Source organism: Fistularia commersonii, chromosome 35 (genome assembly GCF_037954325.1).
Source record: "Fistularia commersonii isolate RoL2024-O1a breed Wild chromosome 35, RoL_Fcom_v1.0, whole genome shotgun sequence".
In the NCBI taxonomy this organism is placed as follows: domain Eukaryota; kingdom Metazoa; phylum Chordata; class Actinopteri; order Syngnathiformes; family Fistulariidae; genus Fistularia; species Fistularia commersonii.
Window position 1 is genome coordinate 6,206,337 of NC_141318.1, and position 20,269 is coordinate 6,226,605.

Here is a 20,269-nt window from a genome sequence, read left to right on the forward strand (position 1 = left end):
TTATAGTGCAGAGCAACACACCGTCCCCTTCAATGAGTTCTATCGCTTACTCACTCTCTCTATATAAATATATATAAAATGAAGAATGATATGACTTGTTGATGGTTCCATAGCCAAATTTAACTAATTTAGCATATGCCTTTAAGCACATATCAAGTATTAGTCACAAGCCATCTGAAATTCCAGGCATGTGTGAGCTTTGGCTTTTGATTCAGCATTTTTTTTTTTTTTTTCATATTTTTCATTTCAATTCAATCAAATTGTATGATCTTCAGCACCATTTTCAAAGACTCCTGTGTCCCACGCCTCAAAATCTAAACCTCCCCTCTTGATCTATCTTCGGCCATCACTCGTACCCGCGGTCTCATTTACTCTCCGCCTACAGCATTACCTTTTTACAATACTTTCAGAAGTCACTGCCACTCAGAGAACTACACCCACCTGAGAAAGAACCCAAAGATGAATCAAAGGAAGGCCATAACTTTTGCATCATCCGCCTCGGGGCATGTTAGGTTACCACAGAAAAAAAAAAAAAAAAATTGATATCGGAATCAGAGTTAAGCGTATTTCATTGTGGAAAGGTTAAGTCATGTTTTGTCAAAGCCCAGGGGCTGTATGAGGAGAAGTGGAAAAGGATTGAGGTATTTCTCCTCCGAAGGCCATATGGGGTTAAAAAATACTCCGGTGAGGTTGAGATTCAGGTTTGGTTCTCTTCTGTGAGATGGTGTGTGTGTATGACTGCTGGTGATTGTGTGCGTCTTAAAGAAGGATAGAGTGTATCTGTGTGTTTGTGCTGTTTTTTTTTTTCTGTTTGCAATAAATAGACAGACATTTGAGAATTTGCCCCTAGCTCTTCTCGCTTTAGTGCATTTTAGACTAGTGAAGCCCCCTGGAGCCAAACATCTAACTGGATCTGTCAATATTGACACAGATGAAACACACTTTCTTCATACCAAGCATTAGAGAATATGATCCTTCATGTCCAAAAACTTCATGTAGGAATAAATCACTTAAACCGGCATGCATTCTTTTCTCAAGACAGTCAAAATCCTTGACCTCTCCTAAAGTAGAAGCACAGAAATGTGCTGCTCATGTCTGGCACAACTATTCTTTCCCACATTTATTTTAAACAAGCCTCAGCTGATGTCAAAGCTAAATTACTGACTCATGAGGAATGTGTGAGCCACCAAAACAGCCCAGGTGGCTTCTTTCACGGCTGCAGTCATGCTGAACAGACAGCGTTGGCATTGGCTTAAATCATACCAATCAGAGCTGTCAGTGTGTATAAATTTGCAACACCTGCACTTACAGAGTGGCAGGTAGAATTCGAACATTATTAGACTTTTAAAAAGTAAAAGAGGCCTTCTACTTTCACAGACAAGTGCTATAATTGCTTTATTTCAGTTTGTTTTTTTTTTGTTTTTTTTTTTTGTTATTTTTTTTTAGTGCTAAATAGGGAGGCATGGCACCAAGAATTAATATGCACCCTATATAACTTTGTATTTAATATTGTATGGCTTTCCTTTTATAGGACAGGGCTGCATACAGCAAGTTGACATTTACTGTCGGTCAGAGCATTATCCAATCAGACAGTGACGTATGGTGAGAAATACAGCCTTTGTCTTGAGAGATCTAAAGATAAGAATCGTATTTCCATTAAATCAATGAGCTGTGTGCTTTATTGCAATGAATAATGCATCGGCCCTTCAAAACCACCCCCGGTCTTCGCTCTCTCTCTCTCCCCACTCTGCTCAACTTGGTGTTTGCAGTGTGCCCTGTAGTACAGCATCTCAATTGTTTTCTTACCTTTGCACTTCATAATAAAGTGAAGGTCTTGATCCATTTGTGAGAGTGCTCCTTCATTTCTTTTTAACAACCCTCTCAGCTGGACTGATGAGAATGCAAGGAGGGGTTCCCCAGTCTTTCAAAACTAGACCTCTTCTGGGTAGTAGGATACCCTTTGAAATGATACACAACCAGGAGACAAATGCAAACTAACTATCATTTGCTGCACTATCTAAACCGGCGGTCGGGAACGTTTGGCTCAAGAGCCATACATGGCTCTTCCGGGGTCGGCATATAGGTCCCAGACAATTTTGAGTTGAAAAAAAAAAAAAAAAAAAAACAGTTTGAAAATGATTTTAAAATACTTGTGATATTTCTTCATAATACTGTCATTTTAAAGAAAAAACAGAAATTAGATTTGAAGATAAATTTCACGGGTCACCCGTCGGGAACCAATGGCTTCCGAGCATGTCCCAGTCATTGTAAAGGTAAAGAAATCAATTTTATCAGATAGCCAACTAGTTTATCCTTGTAACAGAAAAGGTAGCAAAAAGAAAAAAAAAACAATGATTACCGTGCATTCCAGGCTGCGTGGGCAAAGGAATTTGCATTTGGATCTCCGGTGTGTCAAATATGCAATAATAAAATTGCATCAATGGAACGGTCAAATATAAAGCAACACCAATCCATGCAGCACCAGAGGTCGCATTAAAAGTAACACATATTTAATTTATTATACGTTAAAAATTACTATATGGGTCTCAATGAAATATATTTAGAAATATTTGGCTTTTGTGGCTTTCCCAGTCAAAAAGCTTCCTGACCCCTGCTCTAAACTGTGTCTCAGACCAAAAAACAAAGAAAAGAAGCCGGACCAAGTCGTTGCACCGAAGCAGAATCCCAGCTTTGCCCACTAAGCAACCTGCTGTTACACATGTGCCACAGTACATTAGCCCACCTCTTGTATCTTTCCTACTTATGTCTGTTTCCTCTTCAACTCTCCCACCTTCCCCGATCCATTAGCTCCATTAAGTCCTAATCACTATCTCCCCTGCTGTGAACTTAAACCACTCTGACATTCTTCATGCCTGTTCACTCTGACAAGGCCTCTGAAGACACAATAGGCCTGGTCCCACTTCCTTAATAACTCTCTGTATAGAAGTCTACAGGCGTGTGTAAAGCCCTATTGATCCTCTGTAGTGAGGCGAGGCCAGCAGTCCACTGTGTTGTGCAGTGTTGACCTTGTCTCCCTCTTTGTAATTAATTAAAACTTCACAGCAGCGCTGACAACTGATGGATCGCCCTCTTGTTGATTGTTACCGCGCTGTGGCAATCGCATATATACACGTGGACACCCTCTGAGGTGTGTCCATTCACACCATGTTGAGAGGAACGAGGGAACACTGAGTCAGAGGGAGAAAAAAAAAAAAAAAGGTTACTGTGATCTGCTAATGGTGATGCCAGCAATACAGAGTGGTGTGAATGGGGTGCATTTGTGTGGGTGGCCATAACAGTATGTTTAAGATGCCCTCTTGCTGCCATATCACCAACTCTATTACAGAGGTGTTATGGTCACAGAAAGCTTGTGAGGATTCCTGAATTTTCTTCCTCATACTTCCTACACAAAATAGTCTTCTGTCGACCTGTGTCTTTGTACTCTATTTCTTACCATCCCTTCATCCCACTCAGCCAAACTACAGCGTGTCAGCCCCATTTCATCATTTTCAGTTCTCTCTTTCAAAGTAAAATCTCCCCCTCTCTTGCTCCATTCGCTGAACTGCATTGAAGCCTTTCGCATAAGCACTGGTTTTTCTATTAAACTCCAGAAAATTTGCTCCTCTCTAATATTGAAGATGGCACATTTAATAGTTAAGCATCTTACATTAGTATATCCATTGGACCCTAGCAAAAAATAATCACTTCATGGGTTTTTCATATTTTCTCCTTCACTTCCTTGTTTTTGAAGTACCGTGATGGTTTACTGTGCTCCCTTCAACTATTTTCATTTCTTCTGCAGTGATGATTTTCTTGAGGAGAGAAGGTATCAAGATCCAAAAGGAATGGCTGTCACAAAGAATTACAATCTGACAGCTGTTTCGGAGCTTTGTTCTGAAAGATGAATTTACTGCCAACAGTCTACTGCATCTTAACTGACTAGTTCCAAAACGGATGCAAACGAGGGGCTTGTGCAAAAGAAATGCTACCAGTTTTTACTAATGTTCTAAATACGTGCAGAAAAAAAACAGATATAATCAGGGCAAAGAATGCCAGGCCTGCCATAAAGTGATATTTAAGGATTGATCAAGTTATAATAAGGCTTAGTATCTCACCCGTACATGTAGGTAACTTGAGTGCAGGAGACTAAATAATGCTTCAGCACAGAATTGTGTTTCTAGAGGACAAGATGAACAACGACAACGACAAGAGTTATTTCAAGTCAATAACAAATCATACCAAAATAAGATTTTCCATTACGATGTTGCTTTTTAAATCAATAAATTCATTTTTTTATATGTGTAGTCTTACCCAGAGCAAAAGAAATAGCACACACTGAACCATTCGCGAAAACGCATAAGAGGCAGGAATCTGGCTCATCAATGTAAATAATATATGATGAAACAATGTGTTCAAACAATAACATGAGTTCAAACAGAAGTTACACCGACAGAAACGTCAGCTGAGTTTTTGGGAAACACCATAGGCATAAGAGAAGCATCATTTTCTTCGTTTGTAATGAAGGCGATGTGGAATCAGCTGAAAGGAAAATCTTGACTTATTTTTTTTCCTTTCTTTCAGGCAGTGATATCAATTGTTTGTTTGTGTTGTCAGCAAGTTGTCACTTACTATTAGAGTCTGGAGAGCAGCTGGAAGTTATTTAGATCAACCGTGTGGACATGGAGAAAAACCTTCCCTTTTTATATGCATCGCACGAAATCGGGGAACTTCTGATGATGAAAACTCTGCCCATGATAGAGGAGAAGACAAAAGATTAACCCAAACAACCCATTCTGTGTGTGATAAACATCAAAACATCTAAAATCTAATGCGGAAGACAATCTACTCAGCATTTTTCTTAAACCCTCATAATCATTTACATGTTGTGCTATAACTAATTGGCATTTTGCTGATCAACCAAGTTACTTTTGAAAACCGGCTCAGCTAACATGTAAGAACACTATTCAATTCCATGACAGCATTGTATTTGTTTGCAGAAATATTAGAAATTGGATCCCATAAGGTGAAATAACACAAATCTTGATTATATACCTCAAGAAAAATGAAGTCAAATCCGATGGCATTCATAGTTAATGACAAGTACTAGACATTAGAATGTTGAATACTTTCTTAAAGCGTATATATAAATTAGTGTTAGTCTTAAAAGAAAATACCATGCAAAATTTTACACTTTCACACTGCATTTCTATAAACCTTTGACAACATTCGCCATGAGCCAATGAGATTGCGGTTATGATAAACATAAAAAAAAATCGTATAGCAGGAAAAGAGGGTTACAGCCAGTTCCGTTATCAACTTAACTGTTGCCTACCATAAATTTAACCGTTCTCGAGAGAGAGGCCTGCTATTTTACAGTGGGAAAAGGAAGCACTTGCACTCAAGTGGGCCCTTGACTATGTCAAATACAACCTCCTAAGCTGGGAATTCACCATGGAGACCGTCTATACGTTTTTCAGTGGCTGAGAAGAATGAAGGACATGGAGGAATCACACATTGCTACATGTATTTGTATTTTTTCCAGCTTCACCATTCATCACAATCAAGAGGAGGAGACCACACAGATGACTATGTCTCTCAATATCCTTGTTGTAATCCTGGGGAAATGTTGTACTGACACCTATGGCCACATTAGCACACAAGAGTTAAGAACTTTCTTGCCTAAGCCAATTACTATGAGCAAGGACCCGACTCATTATCCCAGCATTTTTATCAAGACAAAAAGTGTCTAAAATACAAATATATAAGTGAATGCCCATGTGTGCAGGAGTATTGCTGCAATAATAGATGGAACAAAGCAATCTCTAATGATGTTCTCAACAGTAGTCAGCTGCATTCATGGCTGAGTAAGTATTTTCACTGTCTGCACTCTGCATCGCACCAAATAGTGAGCACTAATTTTGCAAGAAAAATGAGAACATGCGCAAAAAGTATCTTCTCTGTTAGTTTAGATCATAATTTCAGTCTAAATAAACACGGCACCTTGCTCAACGATTCCTGAGCGACAACACATTTTGATTTGCTTATGATTTTCTATTCAATAAGGGTCAGTTTTACAACCCTGCCTGAATGTAATTTCACACGACAGGATCAGTGGGTTATTTACATGCAATCTTCACGTTGTGTCATCAGAAACGACAGGATATAGTTCTGAAATCCGACATAGTGTGGCTGTATGAGTTTTAAGGCAATAAGGTGCTGATGAGCGGAATAATGGTGGCTTGAACACAATTGAACGCAAACCGTAAACTGAGACAAATGATCAGGTTCATCAAGCAAATCAGTTTGGCATCTAAATGGATTTGGAGGAGTATTGGTCCTGAAGAGAGAAATTGATATTTAAAGAAGCTGGCTACAGTGATTTAACCCCAGTACCAGATGCATACTCAAGCGTGTACATTTTTCATGCGTGCACTGAACAAGAAACTGAAGGGCACTGGTTCACAATATCACATCCCCCCCCGGCTGAGGCTACAATTCTTTATAGTGAAAAGAGGTTGACTGAAACAGTTAAAAATTAAATTAGAACCAGGATATATTAGACATATGGCATCATAGAATACACCTGTCACCCACATGTCAACAACAGACAATTATAATATGCAGGGAAAAAAAAAAGGTGTGAGGCTGTGCCTGATGTAGATTGCACTTGATCAAATACTTGCTGCACAGATTCAAAGGTCACCGTACTGAAAATATGCAACAAGAATAGTGGGATATTCACTATCTTGCTGATAAGTGTTCTTATGATCCTATGAAAGACATGATTTGTGAGTGTGCGAGTCTGAAATCAGTCAAAAAGATGATGTGCTGGGTAGGGGGTTGTATTATTTTTTTTTTTTTTTTGGCTTGGCTAAGTTGATGAAAGTTGGAGCTGTCTTGTATGGAGGACTGAGGAAAGCTGATGATCTTCTGGGCCGAGTTAATGACCCCTTGGAGAGCTCTCCTGTCTGCAGCAGAACACCCGGTGCGCCTTACTGCCATGCAGAACATCAGTATGCTTTTAATGGAAGAGCAGTACAAGGTCACAAAACAAACTTTTCTCCCAGTTTATGTTTCCCGAGTTGTCTCAGGAATTGCCGTCACTCCTGTGCCTTTCTCTCAACTGCTGGAGAGGGTCTTGCTATTTGTTGTGAGAAGCATGATGTTTTCATCTGCATACCTTTTAGTCAGAAAGAATTTGCAGTTTCAAGATGGCAAAGTGTTGTATGGAGGGCAAGAAGATGTGGATCAATGTGATCTGTCATGACGTGCCTTGATGGAGGGGGCTTGGCCATGACTGCAAAACCAAACCTCTTAAAAACACTTAATTCTGATCGAGCTTTTCTCGTTTAGAGAGTATATGAAAACTGTTTGGGTGTCTTTGAAAAAGTCTTCTACTTTCTTTGTGAAGGCCACCGTTGTCTCCCTTTGAGTTTGCTCTGGCTGTACCTCACAGTGCCTGATCATATGAACTTAACACAATCTTCCAAGTAAGTGCACTGACTTTGTCAATCCAGTGTTTTTTTTGGCTTGGTGTGACATTGTCAGTGTGACAATGTCAGTGCAGTTTCTGATATAGACGAGTGAAGTTCTCTGTGCTGTTTCAATCTTTTTTTTCCAATATACATACCCAACTCTGCCTGAGCAAAGTAGTCCTGTAGCTGTGAGAATACAACCTCAGACTGTCAGCTCTTTGTGATTAGCATTCTTCTTCTCCTCGGGGGGTTGCGTACTGGGATTGGGATGAATGGTCTGCATGAACAGTCAATATGTTGTGGGGGGCCATGCGAATCCCCCTTAATAAAGCATTTTACATTTTTGAGTGAAAGTACTGTCCTTTGGCTATGCTTGGTTATAGTCTTAAACAATGATGAGCACACCAGGGTGATGAACATGCCGTTTGTTTATGGTGTTTTGTGGGCAAGAGCTCTGCTAAGATTAGCATTTGTTAGGATGTAGATTGGGTGTACATGTGACTGATGTGATTTGTAGGTCAGATGAACAAAATCAGTCAGTTGTTCTACTGCTGAAACATCACTCTACTATCTATATATAGGCGGGATGCTTCCCCATCCCCCACCCACAGCCCATAGCTCTTACTGGTGCTTCTGTGAAAGTGATAGATCATACAGTTTGTTAACCGTATTGCTGCATCTGATATTTGAAGATAAAGCCAGATTATTTTTTTTCGCTTCCTTCCACAGCAGTTTTGAAACATTAATTCTCTCTGTTCTCTGCATTTGAAAAGTCTCGTTGTTTTTATTAAAAAAACAAATAACACATTGTTAGTTTTGCATTACTTTGCAACACCATTGTTATTTATGTGCCAAGTAACATAATGTATATTTTTTAAGTTTAACTTCTTACCAAAAATACAAAGTACAGCTTGTAGTGTTTGTTGTTGTTTGTCTGCCCCTTACTTCTATAAGTCATTTATGTTTTTTTTTTTTATGTTTCTCCGACATTATAATTATTTTGGGCTGAAACCTAACAACGGATAAAATGATAATGAAAATTAACAAATCTTTTTTTTGCAAGAAGAGATTTCATCAACAGCCAGTTTTATTTTATATTCTTTTAACAAATGTATTTCTGTTTTTGATACAAAACAAATATAAAGACAGTTATTAGAGAGTGAACAAAAAGTATTTATGACGTACGCTTGATAACTGACAGAGCTTTCGGCAGGTCTTTGACAGCTACAGCAAACAATGTTTAAATTTGTGGGTGCTGTATTTACAAATCCTGGAATAAATGAATTTGAAAATCTAAAAACCAACTGCACTCCAATCATCACAGCGTGATTGGAGTAGAAAACACACCCAGGTCTCAATTGCGCAAACAATATCCACTTTTTAAGCTAAACAAATGTAGAGGAGAGGATTATGAAGCAAAGACTTCAGAGACTCCGTCTGGAATGTCAGTGAAACCACAACAATACCTCGGTGTCTCCCTCTCTGTCTTGGGGGAGCTGAGTTGAGCTAATTAGCCATAATATCAGCAAGTAAACTTTCCTCGCTTGGTTGACACTCACAACGTCCCCTAATTGACTGCCAGGAGTTTTGAGGATTTAATACAGTGAAGAGGCAAGCTGTATTTTGGTGATTATGAGGTTTGGAGTTATACAGAATTACATACAGTATGCTTTTGCAGAACCAATCCAATGTCATGAACTTTGAATGCAACAATGTTTGAATAAACAAAAATGTGCTCAGACATTCAGAGGAGCCCAGAGGACGGAGAAAACATTCACGGTAGTATTCAACATTTAAAACTGAAAATGTATTATATTTTGGTGGATGATTTTGAAGAAAAAACAAACAAACAAAGAAAAACACCCACACAAACCTACTGCTAACTTTCATCTCAGTTTATTTTGCCCATCCCTAAGATCACTGCTACTTCAGGTGTAACAGTGGCAAATGCATTAGCTAGTATTTATTGCACTGTCTCTGAGTCTGCAAGCTAAAAAGGAGCGCTTAGCAGATATTATATGGGAAGCCTCAAGACACAGGCCTCGTAGCAACACATGGAGATCGATCACAACTTATTATGCCAACCACATAAAACAATTTCAGGATTGAATAATATCTGGGTGGGAAGAATGAGTAGAGTTGAATGGAAAAAAAAGAAAAAAAAAACATAGATATTGAACATAAACATGGGGAGGGAAGATACTCCCTTGAGACACTGAGATGATTCATCCATTTTTAAAAGGGATTTGATTGATACTGATCTGCTTTTTGAATCTTCCAGGCATCCGCTTATCCTTGCAACAAGCCGGGGCCTCCCCCGTCACCAACAACTATTCCCGAGCAACATGCATGTGTCTCTCTTGGCTTGCAGTTGCATCACACTCACGTGGAACCTGTGTAAACCTGGAACATTATATTTGTTGAAGAGTCTATGTCTTCACTGGATTAAATATTTCATTTTCTCTGATAGCAAGGAAGAGAGAAACAGCGGGAGAGTGGGAGGAATATGATGGGGGCCTCACCTAACCTCAGGGGAAAGGCCAGTGCATTAGACAGAGAACAAATCAGTTCCTGCTAAGACGAATATGCGCACATAGATTGCCCTACTGTCTGGGGAGACTCGGGAATGCAGTTTTGTGTACGCCAAAGAAGCGAAGCTCCGCAGCAGCGATAGAGGAGGGCATGGAAGGAGGCAATCACTGCATAACCAAACAGACCCCGAGTGGAGCAGATCTGAGCCAAGGGCCAAACCAAGATAGATACAGATTGCTTATTGAGCTGTTTTTAGAGCGAAGGTATTAACAGCATATGGTTGAAAAGAGTTTGAAGAGAGCGTTTTCTCTCGCTTTTGCTTTTTTACTCAAAACACTGAGTGCACTATGGCCCCAATAGTCAATTGAATTTGCGGAGAATACTTCAGGTGTTCATGGTGGCAGCATGCTGATTTGCCCACGATTACGTAATGTAATTATATAATTGCATATTCCTTGTTGACTGCTTGTCTTCTCTCTCCGCCTCCATCTTCTTAGTTGTCATAATAATCATTGTTAACAGAACACAGTGTTATGCCCTTTAACTAGTCTTGCCACTTATTGTTACCGTTGTCATCCTCACCATAGTCATAACATTCAGCCTATTTTTATTGCTGTCTGGTTTGCCATCAACTGGTTGTCTCATACTGAATAGTGCTTTCATGATGTAAATTTGAAGCTGTACTAATCAATGTAGTTATAGTGACAGTTAATCATATTACTGCCTAATATGCAAAGTACTGCTTGTAATAGCAAAGCCATGGAGAGCTCCCCATGGAGCTTTTAATGCCTTTTATGTCAGTGTTTGGTTTGGTAAGCTTGTCAATACTGTTTTCAGGCTGAATTGGGCAGAATCAGTTTTTAAAAGGGAGGCAAGCAAACAGTGGATGGGGACAAAGAGGCTGTGCAGGAAATGATTGGATACAACCAGTGAAAACAGGAAAGTCTGTCATCTCGTTCACCCAGGGAATTCCAAAGAAAAGGTGGCGAGACCAAATCGCAAAACCCAAAAGGAATCAAGGTTGTAATAATTTGCGGTAGGAGACAGGGTTTCATCCATCAATGATCTGTTATTATCAAAAGCAAAACACTAATAAGACCCATTAATCAAACCATTAAAACACAAAAACTGGGTGGGGAGGGGTCAATTTCAAGGCTGAAACCAAGTAACTGAGAATTGCTTTCATGGAAGGAAAGATATGTGACTTACATCCAGACTCAGAGCAGTAAAAGCTAAAAAGATGAAGGTTGCACAAATAAAAACAGCCAATATGAAAAGGAAGTGCAAACACCTGTAGAGACAAGCCAACACTGAAACGCTTATGAAAATAGAGAGGTTGCATTAATGAGCCCAAACACCTGAATCTGAACAAGAACTAACCTAATGCTGATATGAAAAACATTAATCAGAAGCAAGGGACTAAACAAATGATTCAAAAAAGCAAAGTAATAAAAAAATATATATATTTTCAAAATCGATTAAAAAAACCTAAATAAAATATACTGTCACTGAAACCATGATGCACAAAGTTATCAGACAAGCAATTGTATAGTTTGGAAAGTAGTAAAAAAAATAAAAGATTAAAATATTGTAAATTATAATATGGAAGAAAAATTTCAGTATAGAAAAGTAACATTGACAGTACAGTGGCATATGGGGGATTTAATACATAACTGCAGCCCACAACATACAAAGACAATCATTCAAGAAAAGAAAAGAAATATCTCAAGTCAGCACACTCGAAAACAGGCCTATAGACAGACATCTTGGGAGTGTGAGAAGGACAGAAGCAACAGCATGGACCAACACCTGCAACACCATTTCAAAAAAATCAGGTTGAAGACACCAGGATAGATATCAACCCAACCAAGCAGCATCTATTTGCTGGGAGATGGACCTGACCCTTAGTTAACATTTAGAAACTGTCTGTGATTACTGAGGCCAAAATAATGGGTAAGTTCAAGCTGCATGAGTAAATGGTGTCAATTTCGAGACAGTTATCAGATCTTGCAGTGTCAAAACGCTTTACACCACATCACATTCACCCATTCACACACAACAATGCCATTCATGCTGCTAACCAGGCCATCGGGAGGAAGTTGGGATGCAGAGCTGGGAATTGAAACACCAACCATCTGATTGGAGGAATGTGCACTCTACAAACTGAGCCACCCAAAGTAAAACATGAGAGAATCCACCATTGATCAATCAAAATGAGAAGCTGTTAGAGTATGATAAGGTGCATTACTATTATTTTGAATCCAGATTTCAGGAATAAAGCTTGAGTGGTTTCATCTTTCTTGTTTTCACAAGAATTCAGGCTTCTTTAGTGGTGTTGCATAGCCTATGTTGACAGGCTGTGTTTTAACAGTGCCCTGGGAGCACATCATGTCTGTGTGGCGCTGTGTGTCTATGAAACACAGCACAGATGCTGACTGCGTACAGCTGTGGCAAAGTTCACTACTCTATTTTTCTGAGGGTGGAGCAGATCAAACAATGAAAACTATCAACTTGTGAATAAGTGTTGGTGCGGATAGGGGTTCATTCAAGCCCCATAAAAAAGAAAACCGAGTATTCGATTCGTATGGATGCCACGATTGTTTGCAAGCGACGCGGCAACATTTTTTAGCGCACACATTGAAAAAGAGGGGAGACAAGCTCTGTGTAAAGCACTGTAAAAAATAAGTAGCATACGGGAGCATGTGATATTTTAACACCAAAGTCGGAGCAAACTGTTTCGGGTTCGAGAACAAACAACGGAAGAGCATCGCTCGTCAGAGAAACCTCTGTGAGATGCAATCCTGTAGCGTGTGCTTCTGCCCGTGTGAGCGCGTGTTCGTGCAGAGGCGCAATTGATGGACACACGTGGAGATGAGAGAGGGGTGAATGTGTACAAAAGTGAGAGAATAAAACAAATCAAAACAAATGTTTTAGAAATGAATTTTGACCCGTAGGGTTTCATTTGAACACACTAATGTGAGCTTTTCTTTTAGCGTTCGGGACAATTTTATTGTTTTCTTGAATGGTTCTTTCTCACCCTGAAATTACATTAATGCCAGCGCACACAATTTTAATTGGTTTAAAATAAATCACAAATTTCAAAGAGACTTCTCAGAAATGCCACCCACAATTTTGCATAATTGCACAAAAAAAGAAAAGACTTGAGATCCTGTGTCTTTTTAGCTGCAAGGTTTTAATTCTTGCATCATTCTGAACACAGAAGCAAGCGAGCAAGACATTTTACCCTCTCTATGTCTAGACCGAGTGCATTTTTGAGAGACTACATCCCAAAACATTTTGGCTATCAGCTGGAAAGTGGAAAGCACCGGAGGGAGTGCAACTCCAGAGGTTAATCCCTCTGGCACTGCCAAAGTGTGCATGATAAGTTGCTGGAGGCTGCCTTCTTTCAAAAGCGCTTCCCCAACAAATATATGAAAAGGATTTTTTTTTTTTTTTTTTTTTGCCTTTGTGACAGGATGAAACTACAAAAATAAATTCTTTAAAAAGTAAATTGCACCGAACCGTAATCTACTTTGTCACGTTCGGGACTTTTCTCCAGACAACGATACTGAGAAGTTGCCCATTAGTTGAGAACACGTTGCTGCAGATGAAGTCCCTGGTGCGAGGTATAGTGGACAAGATTTCGGAGGAATCTGCCTTTCTCGCAGGCAGAAAGAATTATACCCAAGAGCTGTCATCCTGGATCTTTGTGACACATGCTGTGTAATACTTTCCCCAAAGTCTCTCCGGCGCCATCAGAATGACTTTTAGATTCTATTTTAATATCTACACTGGAAGTAAAGGAATATGACACTTGCATCATTTGACTCTGACACACTGAGCAATCTCCGTCTTGGTCGCTCCTCTTCATACGGGCATTAGTTTGACACGTAATACTCAGGTAAACTTTTCTGAGGGCAACATTTTATGGAAATAATCTTGTCTAGTAAAACTGTCCTCTTGGCATCATAATGCACCCTGCCACGCCGCACCATCTGGTCCAGTTTGAGGAACAGAAAAAGCGAGTTTGATTTGGCTCCTGAGGTCCTTCCATCTCAATCAAATTCAGCATCTGGAGGACTTTCTGGTCACATAAATCCAGTCCGTGAAGAATCCACCTTGCAATTTACAGGACTTCAAGGATTTGCTGCAAACGGCTTGTCGACACGTCACCACGCACAACAGAACGCCCCCAGAGGTCGAGTGAAGTCAATGCCTCAGCACGTCAGGGCTGCTTTGATTGAAAAAGGGATGGTCGAATGGTCATAATGTTTTGTTTGATCGGTTTACAGTTTAAGGGCCTTCCATCAAGGACATGTAAACACATTGGTGTTTTTGAGAGATTCTGTTATTCCATGTGTCCCTTTCACACAGGCATCACTAACAGCACTGTGATGACCTCTGAAGCCGACCACAACTACGCTTCTCTGGACTTTTATTCATACGACACGGCATAGTACCGGTATAATAATCCTGGCCAAAAAATTCCCATGTGAAAGCAGCTTAAAACGCGATAAACTCAAAATAGTCGGGGTAAGTGCACACCGATTGCTTTCTCAAATGACGCAGACATGCCATGTTCTTATGTCATTCATTTAAATGCAAAAATGCATTAAACAGATAATATACAGATATGATAATGTTATTGTCGCATAAGATAAGGACAACAGTTGTTTGTGTAATCCTTGCTAAATGAACTATCAACAAAACCAGAGAGCAACAAGCAGCAAGTCCCCACAGAGCAACTGGATGAAAAAGTAACTTAATATAAATGATGTGGAACTGACATAAAGAACTGACTGTGTGAGCAAGCTTAGTCTTATAATAAATAAAAATGCAAACATTTCCCTTCTGTTCAAGTGGAAGTATATTCTCAAACTACAGACACACACCGCAACACAAAAACAAAAGCCAGTTAGAAGTCGGCTTGAGACACACATTTAATAAGTAAAAAAATACAACAAATTAAACAAACCATAAAAACTTTTTGGGAGAAACTGGGCAGCGTCTCTTTAAGACCACCCATCATTTCACCCCTAAAGAAGTTGTGACAGAAGTTTATAACCTACGGTACTAACTCTGTGTCTGACCAGGTTAAACAAGTGTTTGAAACACTTTCTGCTCCAACCTGAAGAGTTTAACCCGGAGTGAGGAGAAATAAAAGAGAACACTGATAACTTTGAGAATTTATCATGGTGATTCCAATGCAGTTTACCAGATTTTAGGGCAACAGAAATCATGAACGTATGTTATTAACAGCAGTGTGTCTCTGGTTCCCCCTGCTATATATCCTGGTTTGATTTGTATCATTTGTTTTTTTTTTTTTTTGTTTTTTTTTTTTCAAACCCTTCACTCATGATGCTATTGATATTATCTATTAATGTCACATATTTAACCTCAGTGCAAGATACAAGAGCTGAAAATGATTTTTCTGACAGATTAATTCACAAGAATGGTGACAGAGTCTAACAAGATAACTTATTACCTAAATTAGCATCAGCTTCATCTTCATCCTCACCTCTCCCTCTTCCCACACCTTGATATCCGCACCATTCACGTCTGTTACACACAGGTCACCATCTCTCCACCCCCTCGACTCACTTCAACACCACAGCCTCCTCTGTTCCTCCAGCCATACTGCTTTTCCTCTTATGCTCCCTTACTCATCCTGCCCTAATCTACTGTCCACACCTTTCTTTAAACCCCATCTATCCCCACTGCCTTCCTACCCCCTTGCTGTGTTCCCACCCCACCACTCGCTCTGCTATCCCTCCATCCATCAGACTGACTAATGGCCATCAGGGCAGGGAGTCACCCTGCAGCTGTCTCGAACAGACACTGATCACACATACTGTCACTTTGAGCTGAGGCCACAGCCATTCATTTTGTACATGTTCTCATCTTGCTCACAGCACACTGGCCTCTCTTCACTCCAGCAATTACAGAAGCCCTAAAGTGACCAGTGTTGGGGGAAACAAAAGGAATGACTTACAATCTCACAGGAGCGACAGAAACACATGATTTATTCCCTTTAGAATTATAATGCAAACCACTGCAATATGTATTGCTCGGTGGTGAGTGATGTGAGATTTTTAATTTTTATTTGCATTATTTCATTCATTCATTCATTATCTCAACCGCTCGTCCTGCCCTCGGGGCCTTGGGGGGTCTGGAGCCGATCCCAGCTGTCATTGGGCGAGACAAGTGAATTGGTTGGCAGTCGATCACAAGGCAGCAAACAGAGACATACAACTATTAATTCTCCCATTCGGTCACGAGGCTCTGTTTTTGGACTGCGAGAGGAACCCAAAGAACCCGGAGAAAACCCACGCAGACACCCTGTCAGTATCAAACCAGGATAATAAAATTCTGTGCTAACAATCGAAAGAGAAGGGCTAGTGATGATAATGCGTTCACACTATAATGAAATTATATACTTGGCACTGTGTTGTGAAAATTCTTGAATCCATAGAAATAAGGATGCCCATTTCACTGATAGTTGGTGAACATTATCTATCCATCCATCTATCTATCTATCTATCTATCTATCTATCTATCTATCTATCTATCTATCTATCTATCTATCTATCTATCTATCTATCTATCTATCTATCTATCTATCTATCTATCTATCTATCTATCTATCTATCTATCCATCCATCCATCCATCCATCCATCCATCCATCCATCCATCCATCCATCCATCCATCCAATTATTAGACCATGAATTGCCAAAAGAGTTTTTACGAAGTAGTAGTAGGTGAAAATATAGCTTTTTCATTTAAGAAACAAGTGTAACACTTACATAGCTGTTTTCAAGATGGCTGATTTTGGGGACAAACTACAAGTAAATAGACAGCAAAATTCCTCTAAAACACACCAGTGCTTCAGTTTGGGCCATAAATTCACAAAGTGGTACATTTAAGGGGGTTTAAAAAAATTAAAGAAAACGGATGAAAATAAATCAGTAGTGTTCAGTAAATTCATGAGAGAGTATATAACTATCTTTATTCTTACTGATTCTTTGCCATCACCATCTTCACTATAAACGTCTTATCAGCCTTGTCCAACAGTGTGTCAATAAGTAATATGACTTTGTGTTAAATGTGGAAAAGTCAATGCCCTGTGTAAAAATAAATTGTTTATTTTTCACCAAATTCAAAGGGTTAAATGACTAACAAGTAATTGGTTTTACCTTGCATTTGAATCTGTTTTCTTGATTATTTCAAACCCAAGTGAGGGTGATATACAATGTCACATCTGCCATGTCTGTTCATTGGCTCAGTTCTGTTCCTGTTTTTTTCCTGTTTTTTTTTTTTTTTGTTTTTTTTTTATGTTTTATACTCTGTCCAGCATTTATGACACCGGGGATTTGAGAAATCAAAAAGCAAACATGACAAAAATTAACAAGGTTACTTTCTGTTTGCACACCAATCACAAAGTATGCGTTTTAACCATGTGCGACTAATTTGTCTCAGCAATATGAATAAATACAAATAACAGACTGAGGTTGGCATATTGAAAGAACGAATACCTCCACTCTACTAGCATGTCTTTGGCCACAACGAAGCTTTCTCTGAGGTGCAGTTTTTAACCGTAGCTGGATACAGGCCTGCTGAAGGACACTGTAATAGGCTTGAGGTATATCCTTTGGGTGCTAACCTGCTTAATGATATCTTAATTGCTTTTTTGTTCATATTATGAAACTTTAATGGCCTTCTGAGCTTTTACCTACAGACCGGCCTTAGTCTGTTAGCCCCTCACATCATGGCCAGTTATGATATAATTTGTCAAAAATTATGACCCATTAGTCATTTTTGGAGCCACTAAATTATAAATGTACCTGCAGAAAAAGTGAACACCTTTGTTTTTTCTTCTCGGTTGTCAGGAAACAGCCATGAAAGTTGTGGATTGGGGCTGGAGGTCATCTGCGTAAAACAAAAGTCGTAAAATTTCAGATTTTTTTTCATTTACGTAAAGGAATCTACATTCATAGTACCATTCATCATAGTAAGCTGACTGGAGCTTGTTAACATCTGGAACAGAACAGTCATGATCTGTTTACAAAGTCAGGTCAAGTTGCTATAAGGAGTAGTAAAATACTGCATAGAAATAATGTGATAAGTATTTATGCCACCCACAGTGTACGTTTGGGTTGAAGGAACAAAATACAGCAAGTTCAAAAAACAGCAACAGAAGTAAGAAATGGCCCGAAACACAATGTACAAGTCATTTTAAGGTCAATCACGTCACATCATGGAATGATTTAACTGGCTCTGCAATGAAAAGTCATATCCACTTGCCGTGTGCTTCGAGAAGGGCACTTCTAGATTTAGCCATAATGGAAATAGCAGTTTGTAATAGATTAGTGTTCATAAACTGCTGGTAACTATCAAATAAAATTCACATTTGTGATTTATACACTTCCATGCATAAATCGAAATGCATAAATGCAAATATCAAACAGACATAACTTAAAACATGATAAACACTTTGTAACTTGATTTATCATCATACATAACCACATAATTATAACAACAACAATAACAGTCATATACCAAGAATAATACTGAGAATCATAATAATTGTAATTGTAGGTTTAAAATGAATCCCCTTGTGTGTACATGTATGTGTATGTGTGTGTGTGTGTGTGTGTGTGTGTGTGTGGTTTGTGTATAGATATGTGGAGAGAGATTCCCCTCCCCAGCCACTTTGACCAGCTCTAACAGGGGAATCCCGAGACATTTCCAGACTAGCCGAGAGACACACTCCCTCCAGCATGTCCCGAGGGAGGGGGGTAAATACTGTATGTACGACTCATCTTTACTTAAATCATTGCAAACACCTGCAAACTCCGTCTTAAACTTCTTCTTTCGGCTTTTCCCTTCAGGGGTCGCCACGGCGAATCAACCCTCTCCATCTAACCCTGTTCTCTTCATCCTCCTTTACCGCACCAGCTACCTTCATATCCTCTCTCACTACGTCCATAAATCTTCTCTTTGGTCTTCCTCGAGACCTCCTGCCTGGCAGCTCCAATTCCGGCATCCGTCTACCGATATATTCACTATCCCGCCTCTGTATATCATTATGAAATAATTGTAGGAGGAAAAAGAAAACGTATTTGTTCTCTTCCAATCACACGTCTCCCGCCTTGTCTCGAAGTACAGGAAGTACAAATTCAACTTTAAGTGAATCCCATGAGCAAAAGATAAAACTAACATCACACACTCGCAAACAAGATAACCAAACAGATGACCAGACGAGAGAAACAGTTCCAAAAGGCCACGGCGAGAGGGACTAGAATCGACGGCCGTCACGGTCATGTGTCACAAAAGACCCCATTAACATCAGCAGTGTCTGAACAGTGTTTTCCTAAAAAAAAAATCATCATCTAAATGCCAGTAAAGACGCTTATTTATGAGAAGGCTTTGCTGACTCCGAGCAGTTTTCTCCATCCCTCCCCTATAATTTATCAAACGGAAACGTGACGGAAAACACAGAGCGTCTACAATAAAGACAAACGTCCAATGTTTCTAATGTAGAGTTCTAAAAACCATCACTGCCCTGCAAAGACTGCAACAACAAGTAAATTGCTTCGTACCGAAAGTTCAAAGTAGGCTTTTGAAGTTGTCGATGTTTGCTGCATAAGTGATAGTTGCTAAGGCATTGAAAATAACAAGCAAATGTTTTAAGCTGATGCCTTCTTCAAAGTCCTGGCTCAATTACTTTTTGAGCTGAACTTCTTTGTAAAAACTAAATGTAGACCCACAGGTAGGAGCATATATTTAGCAAAGGCTAAACTGTTGCGCTTAATGGGTCCTCCACCAAATGTCTGATTTTTTTTTTTTTTTTTTTTACTGGAAAAACAAGAAAAAATATTAGAATGACAAAGCCAAGTAACAACAGTCAAAAAGATCAGTAAAAAAAATATACTTTTAGTGCAACTTTAATACTTGCTCGGAGGCGGTGTGTGTTTTCGTTAGGGATGCTTGGAAATTTATGTGCGCATTAAAAAAGAAAAGGGCAAAGACAATTCCAACAGTCCCATCTCCATAAAAAGTGGAAAAAGGGAGAAAGCGGACGCAAGGGGGCGACGTTGGTCTCTGCAACGCGCAGTCGCTCGCTTGGATGGAGGGATGGGATGGGAGGGGAGCGGGTTGGATGGAGGTGCCGCCGTGCGCGCTCCTCTCCGAGATCTGACTCCGGTGTCAGCTCGATTCAGTCACACGGTTCCGACTCAGACACGGGTGGAAATTCATCTA